This window comes from Pristis pectinata, chromosome 8 (assembly GCF_009764475.1).
Source record: "Pristis pectinata isolate sPriPec2 chromosome 8, sPriPec2.1.pri, whole genome shotgun sequence".
Taxonomy (NCBI): Eukaryota; Metazoa; Chordata; class Chondrichthyes; order Rhinopristiformes; family Pristidae; genus Pristis; species Pristis pectinata.
Genome location: NC_067412.1, coordinates 84,225,824 through 84,247,552, shown reverse-complemented (window position 1 = coordinate 84,247,552; position 21,729 = coordinate 84,225,824). Strand labels below are relative to the sequence as shown.

The following is a 21,729-nucleotide window of genomic DNA, read 5'->3' as shown; positions in this document are numbered from 1 at the left end:
CTATTTCCTAATGCACATAATCTTTAAGAATTAAAGCATCCATTCTGACAAGATAAAAAGTGTACTTGGCACAAGATTTGTTGTGTACTGCAGGCTGTTATGAGTGTGTCTACTACCACTGACGTTTTTTCAGGTACAGCCATGATAGTTGCAAGGAGTGGGGCGGGGGGGGGGGGGGGGGGGCGCTGGAGATGGGGGTGGAGGTTTAAGGGTACATTGGCCTGCATGTGTGACTATCAAACTAAATGTGCTCATGTAAACAGTAACCTGTAGTGATCCAAACGGAATATTCATGTCTTTCACAAGTCTGCTATCTGTCTTTTCAAAGGCAAGCCAAGTATATTCTTGATATGTCAGTTCCAAATTATTACACTAATGTTATTTCACAGCAAGTTTACATACAAAGCAATGTTTAAGATCAGACACAAATCAAATTAGTACAACTTGTATGTGTATTATTAAAAGGTTGAATATAGCAAGATTCCCTACAAAGAATAACTTAGTGCGACTTAAAATTAAAATTTCTTCCTTGTATTTTTAACCTTCCCTATATAGTAGAAGTTTCACCCAAAAGCTTTTGTCTTAAACAATGAATGAGCGTTTTCAACTCTGTTTTTAACTTTTTTCTGTGCAATCTGACAGGAAGGCCAATATCTGATAAGCCCTACTCATATATATCCAGGATCCCCCCCCCCCCCAACACAATGGGTGTGAGGGGTTCATCAGTTATCAAGACAGGCTGACAACATGAATATTGATTAAAATTGCTGGGGGAAATCAACTGAAATGTCACAATCACTCAGAAAACACACTGCCCAGTCCCAAACCAAGTAGGCAATGACCCTCCAGAATATGCCCCAAAAATTAGCCTCATATCCAGATTCCATCCTATGCACTTCATTTTAAAATAAGTTTTCCAAATACTCGGGGGGGGGGGGGGAATGATCAATAATACACAAAACTGTTACAAAAATATTATGAAAACTTCACAACGTACAAATGTCTGAAAATCTCCAGATTCTGAAAACTGCTGGATTTCTTCCCATAGGTGCTACTGGGCCTGAATACCTGTAGTATTTTCATTTCTTTCAGATATCCAACAACTACAGTAGCCGGTACCTCAGAGTTCCAGTTTTTTTTTTATTTTCCTCTTTTCCTTGCTGCCACACCTAGCCTCCTCCCTGTCTGCTTTCATTCATCTCATCGCTACCAGACAGATCTGCTGTGAGTAATAACCCTTCACCATTCTCTGCCAGTGCCATCACTAGTTGTGGCATTCCGATTGTCTTGGTCTCCACCCGATCACAGACATTCCCTTTGTTCTCACCCCTCTACAACTTAAAACAAGTTTGCTTCCCAATTTTCTCTTAGCTTTGATGAAAAAGTCATTGGCCTGAAATAATGACTCTCTCTCTCCACAGGTGCTGCTTGAACTGCTGAATATTTCCAGCATTTTCTGTTTTCATGTTATAAATGCCTGCTGGCCTACATTAAATAGTGGAGAATTAAATACTTATTAATCTATGTTCAGAATTCTACAGTCTTCTTAGGCCACAGCTCAGGATCAAAGATGACTTATTTCTACTCTGGATAGGACGTAGGTGGATAGTTTGAAAGATAATGCACTCTTTCTGTTACTTACAAAGGCTTCTCTGTGCTACCAATGCATGGACTTGAAGTTCTCAATACCACCCAGAATGCAAATTCTCCATGCTGAGCAGTAATAAGATTATAAGATACAGGAGCAGAATTAGGCCATTCAGCCCATCAAGTCTGCCCTACCATTCAATCATGGCTGATTTTTTTTCAATGTCATTCTCCGGTCTTCTCCCTGTAACCCTTAACCCCCTTACCAATCAAGAACCTATCAATCTCTGCCTTCAGTACACCCAATGACTTGGCCTGCACAACCCTCTGTGGCAACAAATTCCACAGATTCACTACCTTCTGGCAGAAGACATTCCTCCTCATCTCAGTTTTAAAGGGACACCCCTTTATTCTGAGGCTATGCTCTCAGATCCTAGACTCTCCTATTGATGGAAACATTCTTTCCATGCCCACTCTATCCAGGCCTTTCGGTATCCGGTAGGCTTCAATGAGATCCTCCCTCATCCTTCTGAACTCCATCAAGTACAAGCCCAGAGACATCAAACGGTCCTCATGCATTAAGCCTTTCATTTCTGGGATCATTCATGTGAAACTCCTCTGGAGGAAGAAAAGTTCACAAGTTGGGACAAAGGTTCCAGGAATCAGTGGAAATGTTGCAACTTTTTCCAAGGAGGCTAGGTATAAGCACATCCTGGAATCTTTTCCCCACTGCCTGGTAATCGCTTTCCATGACAGAGCTCCGAGTAGAATTGGGAGCCCAATGTCGGGAATGTGAATGGGAGGGGTTGGCGGACTAAGAGAAAGGAATTTTAAACTACATTGTGTGTAAATGAAATACATTTCCAACAACTGGGCTCTAAAAGAGGCAGTGATAAAGAAAGGAAATGGGTGGAGATGAAAACAGTCTCCTCTTCAGTAAATATAACTGACTGAGCAAACGAGCACACAATTCAACCTTAAACAACATATCAGAACGTGCAGTGTTTTGACATAAGAACAATTTCATTCACAATTTTTTTTAAGAAACTATTTATTTTTGAAAATAGAATTTTTTCTACAAAGTCAAGGAAGATGCAAGTTTCTCTCCCTCACTCTTAACACTTCCTTTAGTATTTTCCACCCTGGACAAGTTATTTTTGGCCAGGAAACAACGTCCTTGTTTCTCTTTCCCGGAAACCATGACCGACAAGACATGTCGGCTTTTGAATTCAAAGAATGACGCATTTGAGATGGTTATTATTGATGTGAGGTTTGTCTACATTTACGGTCAATGTCCATTGTTTTAAAAGATAAATGAGAAGGTATTTATCGTGTTGATTCGCTGCATTCATTGACTGTCTGAACATAATTGAAATTGACCCTCAAAAAGATATCAACCAGTCCAAAGCAAAGCTCACAACTGAACAAAGCTATCTTTTCTAGGAGTGGTACTCCTCAATAAGACTCCTGGAGGCACAATTGAGTTTCTCCTTTTCTGTGAGAATTATCTTTGATTTGTGAACAAGACGTACCATCAGCTAACGACAGAGTTTCCATTCAAAAATTATTCCAGCTTGGCAACACAGTGATGTATTGTTTGAGGGCTTATCTATGTTTAGCATTTCCACAGTGATTGAGACAAAAAAATTCATAAATTCCCACCCCTCAATTCCTTTAATGAAGTTTCTGTGCACCCAAGCAACAAAATCAGAAGTGGTATTAACAGAAGGCCCAGAATATTTTGGAGAATATTTTCCCCCCCCCCCCCCGAGCAGAAATTGTGAAAGATGTGTGTGCAGAGAAAGAAAACAATACCAACAACAATGAAAAATAACCCGAGCTGAGGAAAATGAGAAAGAGTCACTAGTACAGTTTACTACCTCATGACTCGACACTGCCAAATTAAAGTTTTATTTACTAACTCTACATGTTGAATTAGGACTTCAACCTCCACACCAAGTCATTTTTTTGATCCCATATCCTCTTCCTCAAAACAATGTGAAGCTGTAATTCTTTGACAATATAGCTGTCTCAGTAAAAGAAACCAAGAAACTAATAGATTGTCAATGAAAGTCATCTGGTTCATGTAAATTAAGGAAGGAAACCTGTAAACCCTGCCCAATCCGGCCAAGGTACAACTGCAAACCCACCAAAGTGGCTGGTTCCAAACAGCCTCCTTATTTCAGGAGCATTTAGATTCAACCAGTAAATGCCAGCAAAGTCCACATCCCATAAGTAAATCCTTCTGCATTTATCTAGTCACCAGAAATTTTCCATTGGATTAGAATAATTTGTGTTTGTAACATTTGAATAATGATACTTTAATTTTAAGAGCAGAGCCATGAATTAGCCCAAAGTACCAGCTACTCAGTAACAACTGTATAGTACTTAACACAATTCAAAGGACCAGGAATTGTGGCTTGCCCCAAAGCTGCCTAGATTCACACAGCCCAGAAATAGGCCCTTCAGCTCACCAACTGTGCCGACCATTAAGCACCCATTTACACAAATTCTATTTTAATTCTCTCCACATTCCCCTCACACCTCCCACCCCCCTCCCTCAGATTCTACCACTCACCTTTACACAAAGGGCCAATTGACTTACCAACCCACACATCTTTGATGATGTGGGAGAAAACGGAGCCCCACAGTCATGGGAAGAGCTTGCAAGTTCCGTGGAGAAAGTACCAGAGGTCACCACACTGCATGTTCCAGTGTCATCAGTATCACTACACAGAACTCTCTCTTAAACCAGTGGTTTGGTTTTAGAAATCTCACTCAAAAACCAGCAATTTACAAAGCCATCATATATTCCTATTTTGAATCCAACCCAGATTTTGCACAGCCTTTCTGATCTCCATTTTTTTTCTCCTCCTGGTGCATATGCTTGAGTGGGAATGGGCCTTTAGTTATTTACATGCTTAAGCTATCATGACAAAAACATTGAAAGTGCTTCAAACCCAATGCGGGTGAGACACTATTTCTAACTGCAATGATGTGGCAGTTGCTGAACTGTTTTCTGAGCAGTAACCATCTATGCAGTATAGTAGTCACAATAATGGTAAAATCTCACTAGATTGATGCAATGACCCTTTTAAAAACTTTTGTATATTCTCAAATAGCTAACTTAGCAAGATCTTGAGTGTTCTGATACATGGTTTAACTAAGCATGATACTGATAACATTCTTTTCTATATTTCTCTTGAAACTCAAACAAAAATACATGCAATCAAGACTGAAATTCGGAGGCTTTAAAAGCAGATGATCAACTCTTCTGTATACATTAGAACCAAAACTGTAATGAGGTCTGGAGCCAAGTGATCTGGCAGAACCCAAATGCAGTGATACTTGAAAGCACTGTTGCTCTACTCATCACATTGCTGGTGATTAAGACTAGATTTGATGAGACAGTAATTGGCAGGATTGATTTGCCCTTTTTTGTGGAAGAGACATATCTGGGAAATTTTCCATATTGTCAGGTAAAGGTCAGAGCAGTGATCACACTACAACGTAATGACTAGCTCTGTCAAGCCTTCAGCACTCAGATATAATGTGATTGGGACCCATAACATGGGAGCGTAGGAGTCTGTGCCAGATGTATGTTAACCAAGCATTTTTTCCCTTTTTAAGGCACGATTTGATTGAGATTTTCAGGATTTTAAAAACTGCTGTTTGGGTGCACACTGAAAAACATTTCTCACTAATACAGGAGTCTAGGGCAAAAAGACAATCCTAAAGTCACAGGCAATCATCTGAGAATGAGGTTAGGAAACACTACTCACACAAAGGGTGCTTGATGTATTCAACTCCCTGACAAAATTGGCAGGTGATGGCTGAATTGGTTATTTTAAAACTAAGATGGACAAATTTTTCTCAACATAAAAATGAAAGGACACGGATGAAGCCAAGATTCAGATCAACCACAATTTCAATGAATGACACAAAATATTTGAGGTGCTAAATAAACCATTCCTGTTCCTATGTTTCTATTCTTTCAGTAGAGAGAACATAGAGAGTAATTACGAAATCCAAATGCTCCACGATGGAACCCAAACGACACTTCAGTGTTTACTCGGTAGTGACTTCCTCACCCCGAAAAGCATCCGAATCGTGGTTGTCCACATAAATACCTGTTTCCTTCTACAGGTCAGCAACAAAATGAACTCCACCGGATTACTTCCAATTTTCATTCGTGGATTTGCAGTAACAGACACAGTTATTGTTTCTCATCCATCGATAGAGAAACTAGCAGGCTGGTGTCTCTCTCCCTTCTCTCTCTCTCTCTCTTCGACTTCGACTGACTTCTCCAACAATATCATTACGTCCTTTATCTTCTGTTGACGTAAGCACGCCACACACACACACTACTACTCTATCTTAAAGGGACATTCACCGAGTCCGTAACACCTCCCACCTCACTGACCTTGCCAAATAGGATGATGAGCAAGGAGTGAGAAGTCAAGTGAAGGCCAGGTGTTGCTGCAAACAGAGAGAATTACAGGTTTATTCCAAGAAAGAAAATCAAACCAAAATGCCAACTGGTGTGCTTTCTTCACAGATAATACCTGACCAGCTATACAAACATTTTACTGCTTTATATTTTCAACATCTACATTAATTTGTTCATTGATTAATGTGATGGTATTTTCTTTAAAAAAAAGCACAATTGTGATTTTCAGCAAAGAACTAAGTAAGCCACACAGACATAAGGCCCGAGTTTGATCCCAAGTCCACACCAAGTATGATGACAATCAGCATTCATTATGGTTATTACAATAAAACTTCAATGTCTCCAGACTGGGAAACAATGACATATAAATGATTAGCCAGTTCTCCGGTTCCCAATCACCATCACATAACTGGCATTAAAATGGGAACATTTGTAGATTTAGAGCAAAAAGCAGAATCATGCTTGGCTGCAGTGCCCCTAAAGTTGAATAACCTATTAACAATGAAGCCTAAAATGTGAAGAACAGCTATTTAAGCAAGATTCAAGAAGCTGAATAGTGCACAGCATGAATAAATATAGTAGGGAAAAAAAAAGAACTGGAGGGGGAAATAGAGCAAGTCTTACTTTATTTACTGCTGTCAAAGATAACTATTACAAAGTGCTTAAGAAATGATCAATATATTTCCGTTATTAGCCTTTGCTGATTTATTTTTGATATAATTGATCAACATGTAACCATCAAAAAGGAAACAAAAGATGGTTATTTTCTCTCACATGCACCACCTCCCTCCTCAGATATGATACATTTTACTGCGAGTTCTTTACAACAATTCAACTGCAACACCTCATTAACAAGGATATTTTACAAGACTGCAACAGGCCATTGACAGTCTGCCTAGATTGTGAGAATGGAATGTCAAACGCAGGAGGAACAGAGGATATATATTTCCAGGAGAAGAAGCCAAAAGGTCCTTGAAAGACCATGGCTGATGATAATGCTGCAAGTGAGATATCATGACTTGGACTAGGAGAGACCAAGAAAGGAATATTGTCTGGTCAGTCTGAATGGCAAACAAAGAGGCTGCTGTGGGAAAAGTCTGCTTTGAAGTAGCTAAATTGAGATTTTAAATGGAAATGGAATTCAAGGAGGAAAGGCAAACTTGGGAGAAAAATCAAAAAGCAGACAAACCAATAGAACCAAAGGTACAGAAACCTTGAAATAGTTACACGAATATGAGAATTTATGTAAAATTAGTCAAAACACAAGCAGAACAAAGATGACGACTCCTACTATAATCCAAACAAAGATCATCTATTCTACTGCAACTGCCTCCTGCCTTAATTAGTAATGGCTCACATTTTCTTTTTGTATCATTTGCAGCATTAACTTTTGTGTAGAATGTGACTGTACTTTGAATAGAAGCAAGAGCAGAAGTAGTTAGAGGGTCATATCAAAAAACATTAAATACCCTTACAATGTTTTATCATGTGGATCAGCCATGAATATACAGAGGGGAGGCCAAAGGCCAGTTACTCAGGTAGCAATTCCATTAGCATGGAATATTGGAAAGGTTATAAAATGTCCATATTAAGTTCTAAACCTACATAGTACTTTATTTTAAGTTGGAGTGTTCTAAGCAGTTTCAGGCTACACAGAGGAAGGTAATAGTTCAATAGACAGTGCACTGCATGGCTCTACAGGGATGCTGCCAGACAATGAGAAAATAATGCCTTGAAGAAAAATTCTTCTTAATTAGTGAGACACAATAGACTACAGTTGCTGGAATCTGCAGCTTCAAACAATCTACTGGAGGAACTCAGCGGGTTGAGCAGCATCTGTGGGGGGGGGGGGGGAGAGGGGGGAGGGAATTGTCAATGTTCCAGGTTGAAACCCTGCATCAGGACCTGATTCTGTTGCAGGGTTTTGACCTGAAAAATCAACAATTCCTCTCCCCCAACCCACCCCCCCCCCCCCCCCCCCACATGCTGCTTGACCCACCAAGTTCCTCCAGTAGGTTGCTTGTTGCTCTTCTTAATTAGTGGTATTCTCATCACAACTGGGACAGGAATCAAATGCTAGAAGTGCCAAGGATTAGGAATAGATAGAATAGAGAAATCAGAATAGTACATTTTTCTAGTAATTTGGGAGCAAAAATGATGAGGGAACTTTTTAAAAAGATTTAATCAATTTAGGACCTAGAACAGGAGAAACCTCTCCTGGGAGCTGGGAGGCTGTGGAAGTACACTGCCAGAGTTTGCCTATAGAAACACAGAAGAATCAAGGGTAGGTTAGTTGGGGAACTGAAGTTGGGATATGGGATTCTATTTTTAAATGTGTTTTTCATGATTTGGGCATCACCGACAAGGCCAACATTTGTGGCCCATCGCTAAATGACTTGAGGTGGTGGTGGTGGTGGTGAGCTACCTTCTTAAACCACCGCAGTCTTTCTGATGAAGTTCCTCCCACAAAGTTGTTAGATAGCAAATGTCAGGATTTGGACCAACTATCATGAAGGAATTCAGATTGTGTGTTTGGGAGGCGGTGGGAGATTCTAGGAGGGGATCCATGGTGGTGTTCCCATGTGCCTAATGGGATAGTGAAATAATGTGAGCAGATGGAATTGCAACTCATATGGCAGAAAAACATCAAGATAAAAAAAATGGGCTAGGTACCCCCCAATTATGTTGTTTTCCCATCTAATTCAATAAAAGACTTCCTGATTTCTGGAAACACACAAAACAAGGTCTTAAACATCTCTTCTAGGAACCATTTTGAAATGGGGCATACATGGCATCATAGTCTCCCTGGGCAATCTTCAGTTTCCCTCTTCCTCTCTCACATGCAGAGTGCATTGCTGCCTGGCACACAGCTGTTTTGTGCAAGTCTTGATGGGAAACATTCCTTGGAATTCAACTCCAGGGAGGTTATTGCAATGAATCTTTATCCGATTACTTATAATCTATTGTTTTCAGTCAAATTGCTTCCACATTCCAATTGTATTGTTGCACTCCTAATAATACCTCTCTCTTAAAATGTTACTTGCTCAAGCACCTTCCCCACCATGGGGCAACTGAGCACATAAACTAGACTACTGCAGTGCAGCATTGGGAGTACTGCAAATATGCCTTTGTTCTCAGTGTGTCAAACATTTGTAAAATCTATTTAAAGGCACTAGTGAAAGAGAAAACAGTTTTTTCTTTCCCCCCCCCACCCCCCCCCCAGCCTAAATGCCAACATAACTCCTTCACCAACACAACCAAAAGGCAGACACTCCAAAGACTGATTCACAATTATAGACCTCACTGTGTGTAAACTGGCTGCCCAGCTCACCCACACAATTCTGGAGTACTCCTGTTGACACTAAAGCCCACTGGGATATCCTAAGGAAATGCAAAAAAAAATCTCTGCTTGAGCACATTAACAGAAACTGAGAAGGTAAATGTGGTGGGAGAATTACGAGATGCCATAAATGCTTGGTTGAAAAGATTAGTTTCTAAGTCATATAACTGGAACATTTTCTGAAAACCCAGGCAAATTATTCAAAGTACCTCCACACCCCACCATTCTAAATGGCAGCATTATTTCTTCAGTTTTTTTTCCCCCTTAAATTCTTCACTATTTCCTGTAATTATCTGCCAATAACATTATTATGCACATTCTATATTTATTCTTTTATTTCTGCTGCCCAATGTTTTACATACAACAACAAAATCTGCTGGATGAACTCAGTGGGTCGAGCAGCATCTGTGGGGAAGAAGGAATTGTCAACGTTTCAGGTCGAAACCTGATTCAGGGTTTCAGCCCAAAACATCAAGAATTCTTCCCCCCCGCCCCCCCCCAAACAGATGCTGCTCAACCTGCTGAGTTCCTCCAGCAGACTGTCTGTTGCTCCAGATTCCAGCATCTGTAATCTCTCGTATCTCAATGTTTTATATATTCTGTTTGATTTACTTGTGTAATGTTCCTGGATTTGTCTTAATTCATTTTCATCATTCTACCCATAAAAATTATTCCTGAACCCGTTTAATTCTATTGGAAACGTGTCTAACTTGCATGCTGTTATAGAGTCATTGAAAGATACAGCACAGAAACTTCAACACACTGAGTCGATCGTCAAACCATCAGCCACCCATTTTACACTAATCCGATATTAATCCCATTTTTTATTCTCCCCCCAGATTCTAAAACTCACCTATGCACAAGGAGCAATTTACAGTGGTCAATTAACCTACCAACCCATACACCTTTGGGATGTGGGAAGAAACCAGAGCACCCAGAAGAAAGACGGGCAGTCACAGAAAGAGCATGCAAACTCCACACTGACAGCACCCAAGGTCAGAATTGAACTCAGTCTCTGGCAACGTGAGGCTGCGGCTCTACTAGCTGTGCTGCCTATTAAATCTCCTCTTTGAAAATTAGTATTCAGCTGCCTCCTCCCTCCCCCCCCACCCCCAAAACCCATTCATCCATTTGTTTAAAGCTGCTATTTTTTTACTCAAGTACCTTTAACCGTTTTCTTTTTATCTTTCCCATTTGACAATTAACAATCTTAAGATCACATTTCCTAAATGGTCACCTTACATTAACAACTTGGCCTACTTTTGCTGCCATGCACATCTCTGCATGTGCAATCTTGGCTGATCTGACCTATGGAATTGAGGCCAAAACTCAGATCAGCCAGGATTTTATTAAACAGTGTAACAGGCTCAGGAGGCCAAAAGGCCTGCTGCTGCTCTGCTTTCTTACATTATGTTGATCTCTTTTGGGTAATGCTGGAGCTATAGGATGGGAACTTGCACCTTATTGTCTGCCTGCACTTTCTCTGTAACTGTAACACTTTATTCTGCACTTTGTTATTGTTTTATCTTGTACCACCTCAATGCACTGTGTAATGAATTGATCTGTATGAACGGTAATGCAAGATAAGCTTTTTTTTTAAAAACTGTACCTCAGTACATGTGATGATAATAAACCAATTCCAAACTAAGTACCTCCACCAGCGTAGTATTCATTCATTACTGCATTAGAGTACAAGCAATGCTCCCAAAATTACCTACAATTTCCCCCAGATTTATTAAATATATTACTACTAGGAAAAGCATTAAGGAATGAAATCTATCTCATGTTTTACCAAGTACTTAAATTCCACTTCCTTTACTTAAAAAACAATCTGAAGTCCTTTGTTATTGTAACTTAATCACATGCATCTAGTCAGTGACAAAGCCAAACCAGCTCAGGATGCAAGACAATTTAGGAAACTCAGAAGCAGGTGGGACCTCTATAAATGCTCTCACACAAAGATCCTATCTATCCCCAAACTCTTCTACTTCCTTGATTACTTACCCATTCAAATGGAACACTAAAACAAAATGCACAATTCATGTGTGCACAATTCATGTGTACACAATTTATGCATCCTCTTAATAACTTTTCCCCCTAGTAACATCGACTTTCTCAAGCTGATTTCCTTCCATTGTTTTTATTCCCGCCCACATAGTGATTGGAATATTTCTGCCCAGCGGTTTACCCCACTAGCTGATTTTGGGGACTACCTGTAATCATCTTGGAAAGTACTTCACAATTCATGTATTAAGAGGATGCAATAATTTGAATACCAACAAGGAGAGCATATCTTGTTCAGTGGATTAAGAACAGTAACTCAAAACAGTGCTCTCCTCAGAAAGCCATTTAAGTGTTGGAATGACACTGAATGCATCCTCCTGAGAACTTTGGACTATATTTTCTTCCACCAACTTTAGTTTTAAAAAAAAACTGCAAGTGATACTTGCATTTTATTTAGATCTAGTTTTTTTTAAAATGCAGAAGAATCACAGAGGAGGTAAAATTCCTCCCCAAGTATTGTGTGCATAACATGCACTTCCTGTTACACTTTGGTGCTGACAGCCCTGTGTAAAACTCACTGTGGATAATGCAAAAACGTTCCCCCCCCCGCCCCCACACCAAATCTGGTACAATTGAGGAATAGTCCAAATTCCAGGATTACCTTCAATTAGGCCAGAGCAACAGAAGAAGCAAGTGGCAGTGTTACTCTTGTCATGATACAGGGATAACCAAATTATGTTAGGAAAAATTATACAAACTTTTTTTGCGAAAACAAATTCCATGATTAGATCCAGTCAATTTTATTTTTGGGAGGAGGTGTACGGAATTGAATCATCATTTGTCACCACTGCCATCATTTGTTCTTCAGGTGGTCAAGTAAATGGTGACGCACAGACACCACTCCATTTTTTTAAAATCCAAATTGGCAATTCAGATCATTTGCTAACTGAGGACGGGATATTCCGAGTTGGGAAAGGAATGCATAAACTGCACCTCTCGTTGTGTACTTTCCAAGATGATTACAGGTAGTCCCCAAAATCAGCTAGTGGGGTAAACCGCTGGGCAGAAATATTCCAATCACTATGTGGGCGGGAATAAAAACAATGGAAGGAAATCAGCTTGAGAAAGTCGATGTTACTAGGGGGAAAAGTTATTAAGAGGATGCAAACTGAGTGGAAACGCGTGACACACACGGTGTGCAGAACAGGCGGCTGCCCACGGTCGCTGCCTCGGACGCGCGGTTTGAAACAATCAGCCCGGCTGACAGCGGGGTGCGTGCGGATCCAGAACTTACCTACTTCGGGATGTTCTCAACGCTGCAAGGCATCGGGCAGGGACTCCGCGATTATTCCTGCCACATCGCCACGTAGAGGCACATCCTGCCAGGCACGCCGCTGCTGTTACGTTGAAACAATCTCTGGCCACAATGCAACCCCCACCACCAGCCCCTTCAACAGGATGGAATGTTGCCCACAACAAGTCCAACCAAAAGACTGTCCCTTTCCTTAAAACTTAAACGTTTCCACTTACAACTTCTCAAGAATTTCTAATAGAACAGAATTAAGTCATACTTCTTTCTTGTCCTTCTCCTTTTCTCCCATCTAGTTCCTTCCTCTTCCTTCAGGAATCAAGCTGGTAATAATTATTAATCTGCTCTCGCTCATTCTGGGAGTATGACAGGAATGCAGGAAATGAACCTCCCCTTGGAAACCACAGCAACCGCGAACAGAGCTCGCACTAACTTCACAGTGACTGAAACGCACAAAGAAAGTTGCATTTGAACTCCACGGCGGGGAGGGGGGGGGGCTGGAGGGGGGGGGGAAAGCCCGGGCCAGTAACTTCAGGAGGGGTTGCGATGGGAAGTCCCGCCTGCACCCACTCCTATTGGTGCTCAGGCAGAGCATGGCGCACCTGATTCGCCGAATGCACGTCAATCCGCCAGAGGACCAACAAAGATTGCACTGTCGCCGCTCTCCACAATGATACATTATCCCCGTGGTCGGGCGCCACTCGCGGTGTCCATTCACTGAAAGATGAAGCCCGCCGCTTGCTAATTTTAATTTACTTTCCCAATCGCTTACTTTGTTAAATTGCAAACTTGAGTTAACCTTTTCACGTGTCCAGGCAGGGCTGCGAACAGGTCGATGACAGCGAACCATAACCACAATTAAAAACACGCCTGTAATTAAAAAGCTAACGTCCTCCTTTTGTTTCAGCCAGAGCTGTCCAGCATTGTGGACCTGAGATGGATGAGGGCTGGGCCGGTTGCAAACCGATTTAAACATATGGAACACAAAATACATTCACCGTTCGGTGCAATAATACAGTTGCACCACGTACTTGGATCATTTCATTACTAACGTCGGGAGTCCGGAGCGTATATTATGTTGCCATCTTCACATTGTAGCGGTCATGAAAAAAATGGAGCGTTGTGCATCGGTACCAGCAGATACAGCAGCAGGGCTGCATTCAACTCACAGCCATCTAAACCACAGGAGCCCGGCCAGAAGGTGGGATTTGGCCAGAACACCGAAGGTTCCCTATTACATCTAACCACTTCTTGGTGTTTGGCTTTAATGCTTTACTTGCTTAACAATGTTGTGGGGGAAAACAACTTGCAGCCGAACCCCCTGAATGTTCGAACGTCTCTCGTTATTTTACAAGGAAGTAACGTTCCAGACCTGCTGAAGAGGTCGAACAGTAGAGATTAGTTTCGTGTCTCTATCAACAGTCACAATGTGACACAATGCTCCAGGTGTGGACAGACTGGAGTATTAAACGGTTTCAGCATGACTTAATCATGTAGACAAAACAGTGAAACACAAACAAGAGTTTAACATTCTATTTGCCCTTTTTTAACCTCTCCTCAATCACTAGGTATGCAGAGCAACGTTCACCAAAATCCCCAATTTTCTCAGTGTTTTCAACATGCAATGCTGTCAAAATAAATTTCATTTTCCACTCTTCTGCTCAATTACATACTTTTTGTGATGCATGTTATATTTCCCAGGATTAAACTTTGTTCCCTCTTCCACATTGAGCTTTCGTTGCTATTATAAATAAGAAATCATAGCACCACATTTTATGTAGAAAAGTAGTGGCCACTGGGCTCCCATTATGTCCATGTCAGCTGAAAAAGAGCTACCCAGCCTAATCCCACTTTCCCGCACCACATCCATAGTCCTGAAGGATGTTGTTCTTCAAGATTCAGACACAAATAATAATTTTTGGTACATCCCTTTCAGCACTTATCTATAGGTACCCCCTGCTTCCCACTTCAGAATGAGCTGGTTCCAGATACTCTAAATGAAGAAAGACTTCCTAGTCTCAGTTGTAAATGTCCTTGCTCTTACGTTAGCGTCACAGCAGTGGCACAGTGGAGAAGTCTGGACTAAAGGTACACAGATGTGTATTCAAGTCCCAACAGGACAACTGGGAATCTAAATTCAGTTGAGTAATCTGGAGGCAAAAAGCTAGCATTCAGTAAAGTGAGCATGTAAACCAGTGAACAATGCAGTTCATTATGGTGTTTTAGGGAAAGAAATCTCTAAATCTTATGTGGTCTCTTCTAAGTGTGACCCCAGACCTTCTAAATGGCCTAGCAATTCACTTAGTTCTACTAAAGGGAGAAAATGCTGTAAACACTCAATCAATCAGGAGGAATCTGTGAAAAAAATGTTAGTTTCACATCAAAGAACCTTAGTTGGAAGGAGCACAAAGTTGTGAAATTCAGGGCTGTGAGACGTGCCTAGCAGATCTGGCTGTAGAGCCATTTCCACAGATGGATGATCTGCTGCAGAAATGGCCGTTTCTGGTACAGACAAAGAAAGTGTTTAACCTGAAGTAGTATAACTTGATACTGAATTCGGAAGGCTTCAACTTTTTCAAATTCAGTATCAAGTTCTACTACTTCAGGGCCCCTTCCTTCAACTCTATTCCTAGTGTAATGACGACTACATTGGTACTGCTTTGTGCACTCATACAGAACTCAAAAGTTTCATTACTGTTGCTGCCAATTTTTATTATCACATGGTCCATTTCTGACTCTTCCCTTTCTGGATCTCTCCACCTCCATTTCAAGGGATAGGCTAATGACAAATGTCCATTACAAGCCTACAGATTCCACAGCTATAAAGATAATAATATCTCCCATCCTGCATCTAGCAAGAATTCCATTCCATTCTCCCAGTTCCTCAGATGACAAGATCTTCCTCACAAGTGTCTGAGATATTGTCCTTCTTTCTGAACTGTAGTTTCCCCTTTATCAAAGTTGATAGAGACCTTGACAGCATCTCTTCTATTTCTCACATCTCTTTTCACCCTTTCTCCTTCTGGAGAGAGCAGGGATAGTTTCCCGAGTCCTCACCCTCCACCCTACCATCATTCAATTGGTCATCCTTCACAATTTCTGCCCAGCTTCAACAAGGTTCCACCACCAGACACATCTTCCCCTCCTGTCCCCTTCTTTCCATCCCTTCCTGTCCCACCAGCCAGGGCCCAAACAATTCTTCCAAGTGGAGCAGCAATTGCATTCAGAGTTCACAATGTTGGAGAAACCAAATACAAAAAGGATGACCATTTTGCAGAGCACCTATTTTCAGTCCACAGGGGCAACTCAAAGCTCCGTTTCACCACTTTAATTCTTCATTTCACTCCAAATCTCACCTACGTACAGCCGCTGCACTGTTATAACTAGGCCAAACATAATCTTGAGGAACAGCACCTCATCTTCTGTCTGGGTACGTTGCAGCTTCCAAGCTTATTGAATTCTACAACTTCAGGTAACTCACTTTCTCAGTCTGTATTGGTATTGGTTTATTATTGTCACTTGTACTGAGGTACAGTGAAAAGCTTGTCTTACAAACCCATTGTACAGGTCAATTCATTACACAGTGCAGTTACATTGAGTTAGTATAAAGTGCATTGATGTAGTACAGGTAAAAACAATAACAGTACAGAGTAAAATGTCACAGCTACAGAGAAAGTGCAGTGCCATAAGGTGCAAGGTCACAACAAGTTAGATTGTGAGGTCATAGTCCATTTCATTGTATAAGGGAGCTGTCCAATATCACAGTGGGGTAGAAGCAGTCCTTAAGTCTGGTGGTATGTGTCTTCAAGCTCCTGTATCTTCTACCCGATGGAAGAGGAGAGAAGAGAGGATGTCCCAGGTGGGTGGGGTCTTTGATTATGCTGGCTGCTTCACCAAGACAACAAGAGGTAAAGATGGAGTCCAAGGAGGGGAGGCTGGTGTCCATGATGCACTGGGCTGTGTCCACAACTCTCTGCAGTTTCTTGCGATCCTGGTCAGAGCAGTTGCTATACCAAGCCATGATACATCCAGATAGGATGGTTTCTATGGTACATCTGTAAAAGTTGGTGAGAGTCAAAGGGGACAAACCAAATTTCTTTAGCCTCCTGAGGAAGTAGAGGCACTGGTGAGCTTTCTTGGCCGTGGCTTCTATGTGATTTGACCAGGACAGGCTGTTGGTGATGTTCACTCCCAGGAACTTAAAGCTCTCAACCCTCTTGACCTCAGCACCATTGATGTAGACAGGTGCATGTACACCACCCTCTTTCCTGAAGTCAATGACCAGCTCTTTTGTTGACATTGAGGGAAAGGTTGTTGTCATGACACCATTCCACTAAGCTCCCTATCTCCTTCCTGTACTCCGACTCATCGCTGTTTGAGATTCGGCCTACAACAGTGGTATCATCTGCAAACTTGTAGATGGAGTTAGAGCATAATCTGGCCACACAGTCATGAATGTATAGGGAGTAGAGTAGAGGGCTGAGGATGCAGCCTTGTGGGGCACCAGTGTTGAGAATAATCGTGCCAGAGGTACTGCTGCCTATCCTCACTGATTGCGGTCTGTTTGTTAGAAAGTCAAGGATCTATCAGAACTAGCCATTTCTGGTGTAAGTCATCTGTGATATTGGCTCAGATTGTCTCTCTCCATTAACACACCCTGACCTGCTGGGCATGTCACATTTGGTGCCCAGCAGAAACTCCCTTCCAACTTCCATGTGCTTCATGATGGCAGGCAGGCCTTGATCTGAGGTGAACGTAGGGCAATATTTTAAACATATCAAAACAGTCTGCTGATGGACAAGTAAACTTAGCCCAGAGGTGAACAATTACATTTAGCTAAACAAACAAATCCATGATATTTTCAGTGCTAAAGGTTACAATACAATTGCCATTTAAAAATTGAGGCATGTTCATGATGTGTGGCTTTTTTTTTGAAAAGAGCTAACTTTATCCGAACGAGTTCATATCCAGGTTCAATCCTGACTTCGGCTGCTGCCCGTGTGGAGTTAGCACATTCTCCCTGTGATATTATGGGTATCCTCCAGGTGCTTTGGTTTCCTCCCACACCTCAAAGACATGTGGGTTACTAGGTTAATTGACCACTAACATGGTCAGAGTGTACAGGAGGTGGTAAAATCTAGAAGTTGATGGGAATAAGGACAAATTAAAATAATTAGTATAGGAATTGTGTAAATGGTTGGTTTGGACTCGATGGGCTGAAAGGCCTATTTCTGTGCTCTTTGACTCTAAAGGTAAACAATGATCTTGCTACCTCACATTAAGGTTGATTTTCCTGATCCTGGGATAAATGCCCTGGGATTACCAAACATAATTGAATTCATTCTTGTTTCACCACTTGTGAAAAGAAGCAGTTGCATTTCAAATAATCTGTAGAAGAGACCTTGATGTAATATTTAGCCTTCCAATACTGTGGCTCCCATTCTGACTCATGTGACTTTCAATTCCTCAGAGAGAGGTGACTTATTTATGAAGGTTCCTCTGTATTTCCACAACACCCTGCAATATATGCCTTTGAAAGGTCAAAAAACCTGAGATTTCATAAAAACATCTCCTAGTAATAACAGTTTATATTATACACAACAGTTTCAGAGTGAAGGGGGAATCTGCGTTCCTCCCAGTGTCAGCAACAGTAGCAATACAGGTATAATACCTGTTCACAATCTGCTGCATTTACACTGGAGTTACTTCGAGCTGGTAGGTCTTATCCTCTGCAGCTGAGGAAGTTGCATTGCCAAAACCTCACTGCTCCCCGCCCCCATAAATAATTAAAGATCTTCATTTCCATTCAGAAAAAAGTGGAAATACTGAGATTTCTGATTGTATAAATCCAGAGCACAAGCTTGGAGAAGATTAACATCAACTAAGTTCCCTAATGAGTCCCTAACTAGCAATACACTGAATTACTGTATGAACATAGATTACCTGCTAACAACATTCACCCATAAAGACTAATTCTATTTATCCCGATGCATATGGATGTGATCATGGTGCTCCACATTTTTGTTAATTCTGTTTCATAATATGGCCATCTCAATCATGGTAACATCTATCATCCATCCTTAGTTAGTCCTGACAAAATCTAGTTGTTTGACCCTTTGTTTGGTGATTTGATACAACTAAATGGCCTGTTAGTCCACTTTAGATGGTAGATAAGGATATTGATAATGACAATCTAGTCAGAACATGCACAGACAGCAGCATTTCTTTACTGAAATAACTTTAATGAGATAGCTGGGTTTTTAACAGCATTACAACAGCTCCATGGTCATTTTTATTGATGGCAGGCATGGTACTGTAGGGCAAGCATGGTAGTGTAGCAGTTAGCGTAACGCTATTACAGCACCAGCGATCCAGGTTCAATTCCGGCTTGTCTGTGAGGAGTTTGTATGTTCTCCCCGTGTCTGCGCGGGTTTCCTCCGGATGCTCCGCTTTCCTCCCACGTTCCAAAGACATACGGGTTAGGAAGTTGTGGGCATGCTGTGTTGGCGCCAGAAGCATGGCAACAGTTGTGGGCTGCCCCCAGAACATTCTAGGCAAAAGATGCATTTCACTGTGTGTTTCGGTGTACGTGTGACTAATAAAGATAACATAGCTTTAAAAATAAATGAGGTCAAATACCCAAACTGTCCCACTGGGTTACAAATACGAACTCAGTTGCAGAATCACAATACAAGGAGTAGGCTACCAGGCCCCTCAAGCCTGCCCCTCTGTTCAATACGATTCATGCCTTATTTACGTTGGCCTCATCTTTTCTTCTGTGCAGATTCCCTGTTACCCTCAATTTCTCAACCTTAAGTATATCAATGATCTGGCCTCCCATCACCCTGGGGGCAGAGAATTCCAGAGATCTACCCTCTGAGAGAAGAAATTTCCATACAACTCTGCATTAAATGACATGCCCCATAATTTTTAGTTATGCTCCCTTGCTCATGGTTCTCTCACTAGTGAAAACACCTCAACATCTACCCTGTGAAGCCCTCTTATAAGGTCATCCTTCATCTTCAAGGAATACAGACCCAAACACTCCAGCCTTTCTTAAATGGAACAACCTTTTCAACCCAGGAATTAGCATGGCGAATCTCTAGCATCTACAGAGAAAGGAACAGAGTTCATGTTTTATCAATGACTTTGCATCAGAAACATTAGAAAATCAGCATGTTTTAAATTGCAGAGAAGGGGAAGGGCTGGAGAGAACAAAGGGAATATCTGTGATAAGGTGGAAACCAAGAGACGCTAAACGGCACAGATGGTGTTGATCCCAACTGAGTGAGGGTGGGGAAAGCTTGTTAACTGCACCTGATCCATCTGAAGGAGGTGTCAGTAGAAGGAGATTAATGAAGACTGACAGGAAAGGAAAGAAACACAATAATATTGGAACTGTGAGACACTGAACACCACGGCTGCAGTAAATCTGAAATAAAAGAGAATGCTGGAAATACCCAGAACGTCAGGCAGCACTTGTGGACTGAGAAAAATGGAGTTAACATCACAGGTTGACATCCTTTCAGATATATGTCAATTCAATTGCAACTTCATGACTCACAATTTAAATGGCATCAAAATTTACTCTGGTTAAAATCATCTAAAAAAATTAAATATACTTTAAATCTCTGCACCAGTTCAACTTTTAAAAAGAATTTTCAAAGAATTCCAAGCATTAGAATTAAAGTGAATTAAAAAGTACATCAAACATTGTCTGTTTGTTTTGAAACAGACTGATGAGGACCGAGGGACGTTACACTACAAAGAGCAGTGCTGAACACTTGCATAAAAAGATCTGCACCTTTCATAATCTTCGGACATCTAAAATCAAGTCAGGAAATGGAATTGGCAAAATATAAACTCTTCCTTCCATTGTGACTGTGGAATAACAATTGTAGTAATAAACCTCAAGTACAAATAAGGGAAGAAATTCTAACTTCAATATTTCCAGAGGTCAGCCAAATCTTCAGAGAAAAATTTTCATGATGTATTTATATTAACTTGCAGATTTTATGAAAGCAATGCTGGTGACAAACAGCATAAATTAGAACACTGTGTATACCAAACTTCCAGCAGTAAATTACGTCCAAATTTGATGGAAATCCATTAAAATACACTGCAGCAAGCGCAACAACTAATCAGAAGAGGTGTAGTGAATGGTGGCAAGAAGGTGGAGATCTCTCCACATGCACTTTTATGGTCAATAATCTATACTTGTTTTGTACAAGTCTTCAGCTAATGAACAGCCACTTTGGGAGCTGAAAGGTGTAGGTTTAAGTAAGTTAGATATGACATGCTGCAATTTAATGGTAAGAAGCAAATATCAAAATTAACAATCTGTCTCTCTCAAGTTACAGTAGTTTGTTTGGATAAGTGTATATATAAATTACCAATACACAAGCATAGCCATTATCTAAATCAATCAGATCAATCCATAACACTATGCACAAGTCCCTTTACATTAATAAAACTCTACCCAAGCTGCAGAATGAACAAGAAACTACAAGTTAATTGCAAACAAGACAGACAAAATTAAAGAGTAATACTGGATCATTTGTGGTAATGTGCAAAATACATCAGGCATGTATATTTCTGGGGTCTGGAGAGAATAAACACTTAAATTACATAAAACACCTGTAAACCTCTCTTTTCTTAAAAACAACCTGCTCATAATGATGAATGAAAATCAAAAAAGTGCAGACACTGAAAATCTGAAACGAAACCAGAAAATGCCAGACTCCTCTGATGAAGGGTCACAGCTCTGAAACTTTAACTGTTTCTCTTTTCCACAGATGTTGCCTAAACAGCAGAATTTTCCCAGCATTTTTTTGTTTCTATTTCTGCTCTTAATGATGTTGCCTTGTGGCTTTGTTGAGAACTAGCTGCGGTCCTTCCTTGTCTGTCAGCCATCATTCTTCAGCAAAGACCAAAGAGTAAAGCAGGAAGGCTCAGTACCCTGATGGCCTGGGTGGTGAGCAGACAAAGGGTAGTGGTTTTCTCTCTCCCGTGGCAGCCTAGAGGAGCATAACCCCAAGA

At 41.0% G+C, this 21,729-nt stretch overlaps 1 protein-coding gene across 3 annotated transcripts in view; it reads right to left on the bottom strand.

The window, feature by feature from the left end:
• The window catches only part of amot (angiomotin), a 59,579-nt gene extending 46,442 nt beyond the window's left edge, over window positions 1-13,137 (bottom strand). Inside the window, exon 1 of one of the 3 annotated variants that reach the window (XM_052022135.1) lies at window positions 12,676-13,137. The gene's annotated coding sequence lies outside the window, so the exon portion shown is untranslated. The remainder of the gene's footprint in view (window positions 1-12,675) is intronic. The other 2 variants (XM_052022136.1, XM_052022137.1) reach the window with 2 other exon arrangements.
• Window positions 13,138-21,729: the final 8,592 nt, after the last annotated feature.